Here is a 16575-nt window from a genome sequence, read left to right as displayed (position 1 = left end):
AATGTATTTCAAATTACACTGTCGGATGAGTTACATTCCTATTTTTACAATGGATTTCTTTTTTTTGTGAGTATTCTATATAATAATTTAATGTGAGCACTCGAATATGAAAGTTACTTATAGATGCCCATTCCTAACAGATACCACTGATATGGCATAGTGCTGATGGTTTTATTATAATGTTCATGAATATAGACTTTCACAAATATAGAAAATGTCCACCCATCACTCATTCTGTCACATGTCCCTTTTTACATTTTATGCTTTTCTTAAAATGTGAAAACATTTTGCCAGGCTTCAGGTATTTTCAGAGGTCAAGGTCTTTGGAAAGTTTTGGCATTTTACCAAAACAACATCTGGCACCAGAGTGGTATTGTGAATGTTGTTTGAAAAGACCCTCACCACAGAAGAGAAGATATTGAGGTGGATATTTTGGTGATATGAGTAAATGTGACCATATATTTGCCAGTGAATGTGCATGAATGCATATGTGTGTTATTGTAAAGGAGTGTGTTTGTGTGCTGGAGAGGTTGAGGGTGAGGGTTCAGAGGCAGTGGGGGGGTTAACTGTCAACAGACGGGCGGGTAAATACTTCATGAACAAGGCCTTCAAGTCGGAGCAAGAGCAATTAGTGTCAAGCGTCAGGCTGCTGGGCCTGCCTCGCCCTGATTAGTGCCTCGCTGGAACGCTGCACACAATTAGAGGCTCGACCTAGCCATGAAATAGGTCCAGACTACCAGCGCTCCCATTCAGATGACATCATGAGACTAGTTAGGCAGAAAGACACTACACTGGACCTGATAAGGAGGCCTGTGTGTGTGTTTTTATACAAAGACTCTTACGGCTAAAGCAGCAGAGCCAAAGTGTGTGTTAGGATGACATTAATATGACTATGAATATTATATAGATCGACAGAGTGTAGGGGATAAAACTACAACACTGTTTGTAAAGTAGAGATTAGGCTTGGGAGGAATCACCATATAAGGGAAAGCCAGGGTGTCTAGAATTTCAGAAGATATGTTTTTCATAAACACAGGTGCTTGTCTTTCCATCAAACTCATTGTATATAGTGCACAGCACGCACCACCAGAGCTCTGTCTCTGGTCTCTACTGGTGCAACACAGACAGCTGACCTGAAAGACACAGTGACACCTAGTGGTGGAGGGAGAAGTAACAGGACTGTAAACAGCTGGCAGCCAGCAGGCAGAGAGACTGTGGGGAATAACGACATGTTTTCTACATCAGACTTGTTGAATTAAGGTGGTAAAAAAATGGAAAAAAAATGGAAAAATGGTAGAAACCTCGGGAAGAGCGATTGAGGAGGGATCCCTCGTCAAGGACAGACAGACGTGCAATAGATGTCATAAATAACAATTAAATTACAATAATGAAAAAGGGGAAAGACAAAGAGAGAAAGAAAAAGAGAGGGGAAGAGAAAGGGAGAGAGAAGCACAGCAATAATGGACAATGTCATATAACAATAGTGATAGGTGTAAAATTACTAAATGCACTCTATGATAGAATGTGATGCTACATGCAAATATTCTAAGTGTTGATAAGAGTCCCATGCATATATTAATAGTGGAGGCATGACTCATAATAATGGCAATAGAAGTTCGTGTCAAGCAGGATCATAGCATCTGCGCAACCAAGGCCCACAACACAGGCGCAGAACCAAAACCACGATCAAGGCGAGTACACTATCAATGCAGCCACAACACAAGCACGAAGAATGGACTTTCTAACTTGATTACCGGCAAGAGTAACCAAGACGACTTGGGTGATCTTTATGACTCTGTTGAGTTTGAATAAGGTGTGTATTATGATAAGATAACTAAGCTATACACACACAGAATTATGCCAGTTGAATCAGATTGGGTTGTTTTTAATATGAATATTTGGTGAATATTTGGTTTTGTGTTTCACACAAAGTTTTGTAGTCTGAACAGGCCAGGGGGACATTCAGTGTGACAGAAGCATTCACATCATACAGTAAACAAGCTAACAGTGAATCACAAATGTGCAACAAGACATTTTGTTGACACTAGATGTCAAACAAATGTCAGAGACCATAGCGCAGTGACACTCAACTTGCTTTGTCTGGGGGCCACTATTGTAAAATGACTGGAAGTCAGGGGCCAGTCCCAGCAGCCCCACATATTTCGAGGATTGTAGGATGCTTTTAGGATTTTGGCATGTTTCTAGGACTTTAGGACATTTGTAGGATTTTAGGACATTTTAAGGATTGTAGGACATTTGTAGGATTTTAGGACATTTTAAGGATGGTAGGATATTTCTAGGATTCTGGGATTTTTCTAAGATTTAAGGAAGTTTCTGGGATTTTAGGTCATTTTTACGAATATGGGACAACTCTAGGATTTAAGGATTTGGGGTTTTCTTGGTTACTATTTGTCAGGTAATTTTCTTGCACCTTCAGTAATTTACTGCTAATTTTGAGGTCATTTCTTCTTTTATTGCTTAACTTCCTATGGCAATTAAGCCTTGTCACTCTTCCGAAACACCAAAATAAACTTGAATTCAAAAGGTGTATTTCTCTTTTTGATAAAGAAAATAGCTGTAAGAACATTACTTTTCACATGTTGTCGGTTACTAATGTGTATTCTTTAGCCTAAAAAGCTGAAACTAAGTAGTGCACTCGCTGTTGGGGGGTGGGCTGTTAGTGCTGCACAAACAGCGTAATATACCCCAGTGAAGTCTAAATAAGGCCTTTAAGTAGCATGTGGCAAGTGCTATGTTGAACAAAAAGGCCTGAAAATGAATTACGATGAAATTAGGGGAGCAGCTTTTCTGTAAACAGGTACTATAACCCAACAGCGCAAACTCTTTTACTCTGCGTTTATACCTATAACTCAATACACAGGAGAAGTACCGTCCAATAGAATAAGAACAAGTGGACACTTTGTGTATCCAAATGTTTTCAATATGTTCTGAAGTACACTTCTCGGGACTGTCTAACCCATAAAATCTGACACACCAGAATGAACCAAAGAAATCTTAAAAGCAAGGACACTAAATCTAAAGGCCAATGTTGCATTAAAAAGCAGAGATGGCCTGAGTTGTTGATAATAAGTTAGAGGACAGCTCATGTAGATGCTCGGAGGTAAATGAGCTTCAGCAGTAACACAGTGTGATTCACGGGGCATCACATTTCTAACGGGCCTCCAATAAACACTGGAACAGGCCTGTGCTGTTTAAACACAGGGTTTAGCTGGAGGTCAGCTGGGGACACTCTCCTCTCATTATCACCACAGCCATGGGACATTTCACTGCAACATTAGGGGACTAACTCCGATGGAAAGAAAGTTCTGTTATGAGATTTTCAAACATCTTTGTGGACTGTTTTGTAAAAATCTGTAAATGTGATGAATTTGTGAAGAATTTACATGTTTTTAGAAAAAAAAGTTGTTTGGGGCCTTATATCAATGTATAGACCATTTCACACATGCACACAATTCTTGAAATGTGCAGGAACATTTCCTGCATAGGGTCGAGTGTGAATGGGGGAAGGAACAAAATTTAGGGAAATCTGTCGCTCCAATTCCAAATTCAAGACCTTGTAACATTTCAGGGAAAAAGCTGTTACATCGCTAAGTACATGTCCCGGGTCCCTGAGGCATTAGAACTAGGCTTGAGCGGTATGTAATATTTCATACTGTCATACCTTCACGAAATGTTACAGGGGTATGCAGTATATGACATTATGAGTCTGCAGCACTTAAACAAAATAAAACTCGCTCAAACCATTTTGTTTACGTCGTCAAAATGAAGAATGATGAAATCCTATCAGCATACTTGCAACTAATTACAAGATTGACAATGTATGTGAATCCATATTTGAATTTGCAAACTTATTGATTATTAAATTAACTCTGGATAAAACAGGTCCTCGCCTGCCATGTTCTTGACATAAGAAGAGACATCCTCCAAAGTGCCAAAAACTGCAGTTCCTCTAATGGCCACTTGAGGCTGGCTCCAAAACTGAGTCAATCCCATAGACCCCCGTGTTAAAATGCCCAACTTTACAGCAGAAACAACATACAGCCTGGTGCAAAAACAGTTTCGGTCTCTAGCTAATTTCACCAATCAGGACTTGGGGGTTTAATTTTCTGTTTGCTCACTCACTGAAATGACGAACCCGAGGCTTCAAAGTGGCTTAGCACAAACCTATGAGTGACATCACAGTAGCTACCTCCAGTATTTATAGTCTATGACCTTGCCCCTTCTTCTACTGTTGAGTTTTAATGCAGTTGGTATTTCTAAGTATTGCAGTACTGCGACCTGCTGGACTGTCCCTTGCCCAATGTATTCCAGCATTGCAACAGCAGGTGTGAAGAGGTATAAGACAAAAATATTCCTGAATGTTAGTGCACATGTAAGGAGTGAATATTACTATTGGTGTCTGAAAGTTACCCCGGCAAAGTACAAGGATCTATGAGTGAGAGCGGCTTATAAGTCAGTGTGCTTTCACGTCAGCATGTGTGTGTATCCACTGGTGAGCACGGCCTTTTCTGGCTGCACCTGCCATTTCCCTGAATTCTTGGAGGTGAAATACAGGCGCACAAATTCCAGGCATACAGGATTTCAGCACTGTAGCCAATAGTTACAAGCTGTCAGTTAGCATGACGTCTTTATTACGGCTGCTCCTCTTCAGCTTTATGTCTTCAAGTTCACAAACCCAGAGCCCTGCACAAACATGGACGTGGGGCAGCTGGTAAACAATCCTCTCAAAAAATGATTATCTTTTACGTGGTCCAGTATGAGAAACTCATTGAGGATCCCATGCTATTCAAACTGTAGCTGTTTATGTGATTAGTAGAACTCTCAACTACAAGTCAAAATATAATCTATGAGTGGTTGAGAGTGCCAGCAGGAATCTCCATTCCAGATGAATGAATGTGCCCAGCCAGAAAATCTGGAACCAGAAATTATTCTTAACCTGGTAACCTTAACGCTGCATGGCTGAGTGCAGCTGAACGCACGCCAACTGTAAGTTGGTCTGTGTGGCCACTGAGAACAGCAGGGTTCCTAGAAGAGCGCCAAAGGTGGAACCAAAGGTTTTCACCTGCTGCTGCACCAATGATCCCCAAACGTCCTCCCACAGGTTTCTCTTCATATTGCTAAAGAAGTCCTAGAGACACAAAGAAAGTAGCCCTGGAGGGGCAATACTGATCAGACACAGTCACTGAAACTCGGGCGTTTGTTCCTCTAGACATTTTTAAACTTTTCTCCCAAACATGAGCTCTGCTGTGCAGCCAATACAAACTACTTCAAATAATTATAAAAATGTACTTAGTTTATGTACTGCAGAGCCATAAGCCAGAGCAATGACAAATTTCTAGACTGTCTGCTGACTAGGAGTGTGACAGTTGTTTTTAAAGCAAAACATTTCAAATGCCCGGGAAATGTCCTTGTTTTTTTCAGTTTTCTTATTTTGGTATTTACATTTATTTACTTATTAAAACGAACATCACAAAGATGATATTTTTAGGGTACAGCCCTACTATATATATATATATATATGAAACAACAAATTCATATAGTAGACAAATTTAACACTAAAAAAGTTTCTACAAAGTGGTATTACCAGCAACTTGAATTACATGTTTCTCTGTTATCTGTTTAGAAGTGGCTCAGATTGTTAGTGCAATGAAAATGTCTAGTCCACCTTAACAGTCCACCTTAAGAGAGACTGATCAGATTGCAACCATAAACTGTATATAAAGATGGATGATGTGTCCTCACCGACCCCCCTGCTATGCTGAAGTGACGCTAAAATATCCAGATGCGGCCGCTGTCATCTTGCACTGGTGAAGTCATTTGGAGCCGGAGTCTGCGCAGACACGATATCCGCAGTGGGGGAGTTTCGACAAAACACCCGTCCGACCAATTTGAGAGCAGCCCCATTGAATGCAAGCACATGGACTGGCTGTCACAGCTGTCAATCACGGTGAAAATGTCCCTTTTTGTAGAATTAAATAACCCATTAAAACTGAACTTATCATAAAAACAAAGACTTGAACAAACATCAGTGTGATGAGAACTTCCTTTAGTGACAGAAAAACATTTTTGGGCCAGGCGGGAACCCCCCACCGGATATTGCTTACTGCACGGATGGCGTCACTTGTGCAAGATAGCAGCGGCCACATCCAGGATATTTTAGTTTCACTTTAGCATAGTGGGGGTAAGTTTTGACGCGTCGTCCAATTTTTTATACAGCCTATGGTCTGTCTGAGGACATGATGGCTGCTCACCAACTTGTTCGCTCTCCTCTCAGAGAGCATGCTTTCTCTACATGTATCTGTTTCCCTCCTATCATTTTCCACCCTTTCTGTGGTAGATCTTTATTCACAGGTTTCTTTGGTTTTGGAGCAACCACGAGACATCTCCGCTTTGTCCGATCATATAAAGACACCATGCAGCTGACAGCTGCTCCAGCCTAATTTATCAATCACAATTTGATTGAAGATCAAGCCTATCTAAGAAAATGGAACAAAGATGATGCCGTTCGGAGCACGATGATTTTAGGAGACTGGCCCCAGTTGAGGCCCTGAGGCCAGGAGCCTTAATGATGATGGCTGAGTCAAAACCTGTCCTCCCTACTCCCTCACAGAGACAGTGTGTGTGTGTGTGTGTGTGTGTGTGTGTGTGTGTGTGTGTGTGTGTGTGTGTGTGTGTGTGTGTGTTTGATAGGAAGGGAAAGTGCTGGGGGTGGAGAGGTCTGGAAAATTCCAAGTAGAGGTTCACAAAGTGCAGGAGAGGAAAGAGAAAAACACAGTTCTATTAGTTTTAAACAAATATTTCTGTGAATATGATGGTACAGACATAAAAGAAATGCATTACATGCATTAAGAAAATATTAAGTTCTGCTGACAAATTTAAAAAATCATATGCTTTGAAAAATACTAATCTGCTGCATATACTACAGGTATTCTATCGGAATCCAAATGAGGTTGAAAGTAAATACTGAGTGCCAAACTATATTTTGGAGAATATATATAGTTTAGCTTACTTAAATGTTCCCTTTTAAGCAATATGTCCCCTTCAGCCACTGTAAGTGTTCTGTAGAAGCAGCAGCATTCAGAAAAATGAACCCAACGCACAAGTGCCAAAAACTGCAGTTCCTCTAATGGCCACTTGAGGCTGGCTCCAAAAAATGTCAATCCCTATCGACCTCTATGTTAGAACGCCCAACTTTACTGCAAAATTAAAAATGTTTACAGCATCATATAAAAACACAGTTTTGGTCACAATAGCTAATTCCCCCATTTGTGACAACTATACAGTGGGGGAAGTTTTTTTTATTTTATTTTTTAACTCATCCGCTTGAACATTATTTGTATTTTATCTGTATAAAAACCAAGATGACTTAATTTCCTTTCTAGGATTATTGTAGTAAACTATAAAGAAAAAAAACAATTAAACCATTGAAACCTGAGCAAGTTTGTGTGATTTCATTCAATATCATATGAAATATGGCAACGGGCAACTCCAAAAATTGCAAGAAATTAGCAAAGTCAGATCTTTCTTGTTTCTTGTTCTTTTTTATTTTTTATTACTAATTCCTTGATAATTTTAATTTTGGGGTAATTTCTTCTTTCTTTTCCTACTGCCTTCTTCCCATGTTTTTGAAAGAAATCTAGCCAATTTGCTCATTCAGGACGTGGTCAGGTTATTTTGGTCTGCTGACGCTGGGCTTGGTCAGTTCATTTGAAAGAAGAGTAAAGGCTTGTTCACACCAGTCCACTTTTTTTCCAAATTACAACTGCAGATTTGATCTGTAAGCCTGCTTCAGCCGTAGCAACAAACAGCTCCTGCTTCTGACAAATGTACTGAGCCTCACCTCAGTGTTTTTAGAACTGCAGTTTTATTTAGGGCATCAACTACAAGACTTTGGTCATGGATTTTTGCAGTTTTGAACATTATCTTGAAACGTCCTGCAGCATATCCAAGGTTTGATTTTATACATACTGCCTGAAAATGTAATATATGTATTATAAATTACCAAGTGACCTCTATTCTTGATTATGTCTTCTAGCTATAACTCAGTATTGCCAGTCAGTAAAACCCTCATTTAGCTGGTGTATAAACTTCAGCTCAAACAGATCAAAGAAAATAAATCTCTACAGCTCTACAAATACATTCTGCCACAGTCTGGACACATGTAGGAGTTTATCCCCTTCAAAGTACTCTGATAATCTTAACCAGGCAGCAGCAGCAAGCCATCTTTATCCAGCTGAGGCCCGGCTAGCTGCTCAGCCAGCTTAGGAGAAGTTATGACAATGTCGAGCTCACATCAGGCTTTGATCGTGCTTTACGGGACAGCGCGGGCCTTTGATCTGAGACGGTTATCTTTATGGGCTTTGCTTCATGTTCACAGACTATACTGTAAGAATGAGGGGGGGTACACAGAGAAATTAAAAATGTCTGCAAGTGAGAAGGAAAGCAGGAAGGTGAGGAAGAAGGCGGAGGTCAGGAGGAACCAAAGGTAGAAAAAGGCAGAAAAGTTTGTCAAACGTGCAAAGACTGTGAACTGTCCCGCTCTGACTCATCTGCTTCATCCTAAAATTGGTGTGGTTTTTTTGTCCTGGTGCCGCAGACCACAGTCTCACACCAGAACTGGAAATATGAGCTGAGCTGATGCTACTCAGTGACAGTCCTTTGTGCTGAAACTCAAAGATGGACTATGAAATACAAGCTCCACATGGGATTTCAATTATAGAGCAGGGGGAAAGAAATCACTAACCAGTTCATGACATGTAGCAACCTCTGGCAAGAACTGGTATTTTTGCTCTACAGCTCGCACCATATACCATATAGATCATATTTAAAGTCTGTATACATAGTTTCCAAAGCCCACAAAACTGTGAGACAGGAAGGGATGAGGATCATTCATTTTTATTAATACTGATATCATCATCGAGACTCCTTCACTGTCCGAGTCTTTACCAATACCACTATTGATACTTTTCTATTATTTGGCGGAAAGACCAGGTGGCAATACATTTTTAACAGAACTGGTTTTGCTTTAATTGCTTAATAAGTGACTTTTTCCTGTACAGAACAAAATCTAGTCTTCAGTAAACGTTGCAGGGCCCCTTTGTTATAACAGAAAACTAACAATAGCAAAAACAATAAGATCTAGAAGATGGTTAGATGGAGGGACACATACAACCTGCTTTGTTACGACACAAAGCAGGTTGAAAATTGTAAGTATTCCTTTACCTCTAGTCCGGCTTCTTGCTCAGTCACTCTTTTTTTTGCTTTCTCTGTCCTCCTCAGTGTCTTTGCTTCTGCCATGATGACTGTACCAGGCATTCCCAGCCAAGTCTTTTTTAATCTTTATTTTGATCTTTATCTTTTTTTTACTGTCAACATGAATACTACGAAAAGTAAGACTTAAACACGTGCAGATGGAGCCAATCCTACCAGTGTACTAAAATCCTAAAAGCATCCTAATCCTAGAAACATATATGGGGCTGTTGCGATGACCCCTGACCTCCAGTCAAGGGGTCGACAGATTATTGGCCTGGCCGATTATTTGGGACGATATTTGGCATTTTGCTAATTATCTGACGATAACATTAAAGATATATTTGTATTAGTTTTTACTTAAATTTTCCATCCATCCATTTTCTTCCGCTTATCTGGAGTCGGGTCGCGGGGGCAGCAGTCTAAGCAGGGAAGCCCAGACTTCCCTCTCCCCGGCCACTTTGTCCAGCTCTTCCCAGGGGAACCCGAGGCGTTCCCAGGCCAGTTGAGAGACATTGTCTCTCCAGCGTGTCCTGGGTCTTCCCCTGGGCCTCCTACCGGTGGGACGTGCCCTGAACACCTCACCAGGGAGGCGTCCGGGAGGCATCCTAATTAGATGCCCGAGCCACCTAATCTGGCCTAAAAGCACTGGGCCACCTACACATTATACCTACAGAAGCTTTCATGACATCCCATTCTAAATCCATAGGCATTAATATGGAGGTGTTTCCCGCTTTGCAGCTATAACAGCATCCACTCCTCTGGGAAGGCTTTCTACAAAACTGTGTGTCTGTGGGGATTTTTGCCCATTCCTCCAGATCTTAAACACCTGTGGCAATGGGACTGAATGAAACACCTAAATTCAGTGATTAAGAGGTGTGGCCTAATACTTTTGTCCATATAGTGTATCTGTTATTGGTCTCGACCCCTACTACAGTCATTTTTGCAAAAGTGGCCCCCAAGCAAAGTAAGTTGCTTATTGTCTTTTTCCCGTGTTTTTTAAAAGAAATCGAACCAATTTGCTTAAAATTTAAAGGTTTAAATACATCTAACAGCAGCGCAAGAAAAATTATGTCGCTCCAGGTTTCGAAGGTTTAACAGGAAGAGAAGCACCTATATTTATTTTGTATTGAAAAACCTAGCTTCAGCATTTCTAAATACCCTGATATACCATGATACCGCCCAAGCCTACCGTCCACATGATATTAAACCTGTTATTTACTGGTGAAAAAGTCGCATAATGTTGCTTTAAAATCCCTCAACCTTCACTGAGTTTTATTTTCAAAGGGAGAGCTTCTTCTAGTTCTCTTTACAACTTATCATACTTTCCTTACAACACCAGCAAAGTCATGCACGTTGTGGCGTTGTGTGTCATCATACATCAGTCGTGTACCCTGGGCTAACCTTGTAGCTGTGTGTGTTCTCTGGAGTACAGAGAAGATTAGACATGCAGGATGTCAGTAAATCTCCCTCATCCATCACACAGCCTTCACACACGCCCCACCAGCCAACACATTTACACACACGCACACACATTAACACACTCTTTCCTTCACATGCAATCTTCTCATTTCAGTCAGGTTTAACAACATGTAACGCGGGCTATTAACTGAATATTTTCTGTGTATATACAGAGAGCATGAGAGAGAAAAAGGAAGCCTGCAGGCCTTTGAAAGACCCAGATTGCTAGTTTCTCTCCTTGCAAATTAACTGTGAAGGCAAAGTTGCCTGCAGGGTCACATATCATCACCATTTTACAACCTGCAGAGATGCTACCCATCCCCAAAACTTCCATGTCCTTTATTTCAATGTTTATTTTGAGCAACACAACTTTCACTGTCCTCCAGTGTTCTTAATTTATTTATTTTTTTTTGCACTTTATCCTCTGTGATCTTTCAGCAGTCTGATCATGGACATATCAGCGCTTTTTCTTGAGGATACTTTTGAAGCTGGGTGATACATTAGGAGCGCTACTGGACTTTATATCTGGTTCAGTAATTCACTGCACCAACAGGGCAGCGACTCAAACTCCACAAACTGCCGCTCAGGAAAAAATAAGTCATGAAGACTGCCACCTGCACTGTGTTCACAGACCAGCAAAAAACACGTTTTTGTCTCTGCAGACCAGAGACTTTGACAGGGCATGGTGCCTGATGTCCTAAAACTCCAAGAAACATCTTAAAATCCAGATAATGTCCTGAAATCCTAGAAATGTCCGCAAATCCTAGAAATGTCCTGAAATCATAGAATCACCCTTAGTTCCTAGAAACTTCCTCAAGTCCAACAATTCTAAAAACGTCCTATAATCCTACAAACTTCAAAAAACCCTTGAAACGTCCTGAAACCCTAGAAATCTAGAGAATCCTAGAGATATCCTAAAATCTTCCATGTGTCCTAAAATCTTAGAAACATCCTAAAATCATAGCAATGTCCTGAAAAACAACCATAGAGCTGCTGCGACTAGCCCCTAAATGATTTCTCAAAAGTGGCCCCCAAGTAAAGCGGGTTGAGTAACGCTGCACTACAGTCTCTGGCTTGTGTTTGATATCTAGTTTGGCCAAAAAATGTTGGTGCACACTGCCAACCCATCTTTACTTTTGTTAGCTTATATGACATAAATGCACTGTCAAACTAAACGTCCCACTGTGTCACATAAAAACTTTATATGGATAAAGAAAGAAAACGAATTGTAAAATATACACATTTAACAGCCGAATCTGAATCGACTTACGAAATCCTGAGTCGCATACAGCCCTAGAACCAAGACAGCTTTTACAGCGGGTCTCCATGCAGGTCTAGTGGAAGTATTCTAAACAGGACATCGATAAAAAGCATCAAGCGGCTGTCTTCGGTTCAGATGACTGAGACAGCAGCCAACATGGCCGACCCACAGGCCTCACAAACAGTTGTTATTCTTGATAATGTGCAAAGCCTTGTCGAGCTGACACCCCGCCGCACAGAGCACACAGATCACTTTCAGACAAACCTCTGCTGGTTGAGGCTTGCAGCTGTCTGACAGAGAGCAGCAGATAGACAGAGACCAAAGGCAGGAGAAAAGAAAGAATAAATGACAAGTCTGGAATTTGATATTTCAGCAAACACAGCAAAAGAAATGACGACAAAGGTAACGCATTGCTCATGAAGGTCAGGCAGCACAACCCTGTTCAGACCAGTACGCTCCACCAAAAATGTCTAGATCCTTCCAGCTGATAAAATGTTGCTAAACTGCACATGATGAAGCACTGCGCACTTTCGAGCTGTCATGTTTTTGCCATGCGTCATAGCAACCAAACCACCTGGCACTTACAAATACTAAAAAATTCTCACTTGTTGGAGATAATAAAAACTGACCTTTGCTGAGACAGCGGCGGAGGGAGTGAGAGACAGGAATTCTTGCTATCTGACGGGGCATGAATCTTAACCAAACTTGTGGTTGCCATAAACAACAAGAGCTGTTGCAAGAGGCAAGGTGAGGAGGGCAGAAACATTTGGCTGCAGGAGAGCGGGGGGTTAAATATGCAGCGTGACCCCGGATGGTTGAGTGTCAGTGAGTAGTCTGGTGGCTGCTGCAGGGTCATCGGTGCAGGCAGGAGCAGGTTAGCTGAACCTCAGGTGCCCTGAAGCTACACATAATCTGTGTTGGGCTTATTCATTCCTGACACTTCTCATTCTGGGCTGCAGCTACCACAAGTGTGCACTTCAAACCCTGAAACCGTGGCTAAGGTCTAAGTGTGCATACTCGACTCCAGATTAAAACTTTTGGGCTGCATGCTCGGGGCGTTGCTCTAAAGCAGTGACTGGTCATCTCTCAGAAAGCCAGAACTTCAAGCAAGCAGACGTTAGGGCACCTCTTTTAAACCTTTGAGACACAACTAATTGGCTTTCATTTCTTTCAAAAACATGGGAAGAAGGCAATGAGTGACTTTAGAGGAAATGACCACAAAATAGTAACAGATTTGTAAAAAAAATATATATAAAAATTAGCAAACATAGAAAAATAAAGAAAGATAAGAAAAAAAGTAAAAGACAAAATACCAGCTAGGAAAGTACTTGGAGAAAAGGGGGCTTAAATAAATGAAAATAAGTAAATAAATGAAAAGGACTACTACTACTACTACAACAACTACTACTATATCATCATAATAATAATAACTCTGTAACATAATTTCTAAAACTTAATTATGACAATTATAAATAGTATTCTGCAAATATTTCCAAGCTTACTTACTGATAATAATGCTATAACATAATTTTAAATGTTTAATTATGATGATTCTAGAATTTTTTTCCCTGGCTTTTTTTCTGTAAACACTTTTCCTTAGATGTTTTTCCCTAGCTTTTACAAAAAGTTATTTTCTAAATCTAATTATTTCTTGCAATATGGAGAACATTTCTTGCCATGTTGCTCATATTTTTTTACCCATGTTTTCAAAGATACTAGATACTGAAATGTTGTGTCTTCGTTATTTTACCAACCACCCTGCCTTAAAGAAATACCTCACCTTTAAAATGACCAGCTGTATATCTAATACTCACTGTGTGTTAAGTTTATTGTGTGCAGAAATTGGGTTTTTCACGCATTCCTCCACAGTGGACAAAGAATCAGAAGACGTAAACAGAATCTGCATGCAACCTCAGCAAAACCACCATTTCCCACACATTCATTTATTTGTGGGGGCTTATCATGATTAAAACATCTGCTACCACTTATTGATTTTCTAATTTTGGAGCTTGATCGTTCATTAGGAGCGCTGTTGGAATAAACCGTTCAGTATTTCATTGCAGTGTGTACTCTGGGCACAGAGGGAGCAGCAGAATTACTGCAATTCATAATGAATGTTTGGTGTTTGTATTCTTTAATGAAGGCATGCGAGAAAAAAAAAACTCTCAACCTTACATAGGGATGAGTAATTTATATACAAATGCTCATTTGGTGGGTGAAGTATTCATTCAACATGTTTAAGAGTAAAGCAGTGAGAATAACAATAAAATCTAACATTTTCATTGGTGCAGCTTCTCGGTGAAGCAGCCACAGCACAGGGGAAATGGGCTCCAGCGTTTCCCCTGTGCTGTGTCTTAAAGGCTTTCACCTGAAGACCTTAAACCTGCTGGCACACACTGAGCTGACCCGTGCCAAGCAGCTGACATAACCAAGGACACACTGTTTCTGTCCCATCCTAAATAATACACATAAAATGGCTGGAGGAGATAATCTTACAGCGGAGACGCAGACATGGTCCTAATACTTTTCCCAGACCGCAAGCGCAGAAAGACGCAGATAAACGACAGAGGGCTGGAGCTGTTTTTCACCCCGCTTACAAAAACTGCTGAGTTGTGCTCGCCTCATCCAAAGATTTGGTTTATGTCATATATGGAGAAAGACCCGGAGGCTTTTGATCGTTCTCAAAATAGAAACATTAGGAAACTAAGCCCGGGCTAATCTTAGTAAATGGATTAATGTTTTGTGAAGCCAAGAACAGGGGCATAAAAATCCCTTGTTGTGAAACGAACATGAAAAGGTCTCCCCAAAGAGCTACAGTTACCACTTATCAGTGTGTGTATACGTATGTGTGTGTGTGTGTGAGAGAGAGAGAGAGAGAGAGAGAGAGAGAGAGAGGGAGGGTGTGTGTGAGATGGAAGTGTGCTGTGATCACAGATGTAATCCCTCGGCTAATCTGGCAGATCACAGCCCCAAGGCAGATCAAACTGATATCTGACACCATCTTGTCTGACTCCATACCCTCAGATTATCCAGCCTATTAGGGATATATAGTGTCTTGCTTTATGTCTGTGTGTGTGTGTGTGTGTAAGTTATATTTAATGACCAAAAAACTACAGCAGCCCACAGGACGCGGGTGGGGGACAAGGTCTGAAGGGTTTTTGTTAACGTCTGGGTTCAGAGCAAAACTATACAACTGAGACAGGTATATCGTTTCTTATGTCTAATCTCACCATCTCACACACACACACACACACTTTAGTTCACAGGAAAGGGGGGAGTTGGGGATTCAGTCTTGGAGCAAACCCAGGTCCTGTAATTCAAACCTGTCATCGCTGAACAAGAGGGACCTGTTTGGTAAATAAGAGAGTGCTTCAACATTAGAGACGCAAACGTCTTGCACCACATCTGCTCCCCATTCTGATGTGGAACAAGAGACGAAGGAGGGAGGGACACAGAGAGCGAGAGAAAGGAAGAGAGGGAAATGAAGAACCGGAGAGCGCTACAGGGTCTCCACACATTGTCATGGACAAAATTTCAAAACTTTTCTATGACTTTTGAAGGCATAGGAAAATTGACTTGACTCTGTGTTTTTCAACATATTCAGCATGATTTCAGCATCCCACATGATGTGTTGGATGGTCCAAGGACTGTTGGAAGTTTAAAAAACCAACAATAATTTCTGTTTTTACAGTTACTGGTAGAGATTAATTTTGTTGATTTTCAAAGAAAACATGCCTTCCAAACCCATTCTCTTACCACAATAAAGGTCATTCTTTAAAAAAAAAAAAAAAAAAAGAAACACGAATTGTATGTACTCTAGAGGAGTTGCCCGGAAAAAAAATAATGAAAAATATCACCAAAAAGCTCAAAAAAAAAAAAAAAAAAAAAGCCACATACACACAAGTTTTCTTTAAAAATCAACAAAAACCTTTAAAGCAAAAAAAAAAGCCACATTCACAAAATAAAATTAAAAAAAAAAGGAAAAACAGATAAAGAAAAAACTTGCCGTAAATTCTGAAAGACAGCATGCCTTCCATGGGTCGGGAGGGGGCATGTTTTCTTTAAAACCCGGTGGTAAAATAAACACAGATACATTCATTTAAAGCTGTATGACCCTCACCTAAAGCCAAAAGTGCTTAAAAAATGATTTGACATGCCTAGCAGGCATACATGGAGGGAGAGAGACGAAAGCAGAGAGAAAATGAAGAAACTTTCAGGATAAACAAAAAAATAAATAAATATAACACCAAAATGTCAACACATATTAAAGCTACAGTACGTACTCAGCTACAGAAAATAAATTCACTGGTATGTTACATTAATGTCCTTTAATTTTTCAATTTAATTGTTCAATGAATTTTGCTAGTTCCATGACTTTTCCCGGTTCTCCGTGATCGTGGGAACCCTGGTGTTAATAGTGGGAGAAGAACTGAGAAAGAAAAAAAAAAAAAGTAAAAGAGAGCAGGGAGGAGAGAAAAAACACACATGCCAGTGAATGCATCGAAATGCCTGCAACACAATCCTGTTTAGCCTCTCTGTGCCCACCCACAGTTTAATTTGTGCACACCAGGTTCGGTGAACAT

At 40.5% G+C, this 16575-nt stretch overlaps 1 protein-coding gene across 2 annotated transcripts in view; it reads right to left on the bottom strand.

Moving 5' to 3' along the window:
* disp1 (dispatched homolog 1 (Drosophila)) overlaps positions 1–16575 on the bottom strand; it is a 131367-nt gene that overhangs the window by 24501 nt on the left and 90291 nt on the right. The window lies entirely within an intron of this gene.

The sequence above is a fragment of the Plectropomus leopardus genome, chromosome 16, assembly GCF_008729295.1.
Source record: "Plectropomus leopardus isolate mb chromosome 16, YSFRI_Pleo_2.0, whole genome shotgun sequence".
Lineage (NCBI taxonomy): Eukaryota > Metazoa > Chordata > Actinopteri > Perciformes > Serranidae > Plectropomus > Plectropomus leopardus.
Note: the sequence above shows the minus strand (reverse complement) of the source record. Positions and strands in the feature narration are given on the sequence as shown.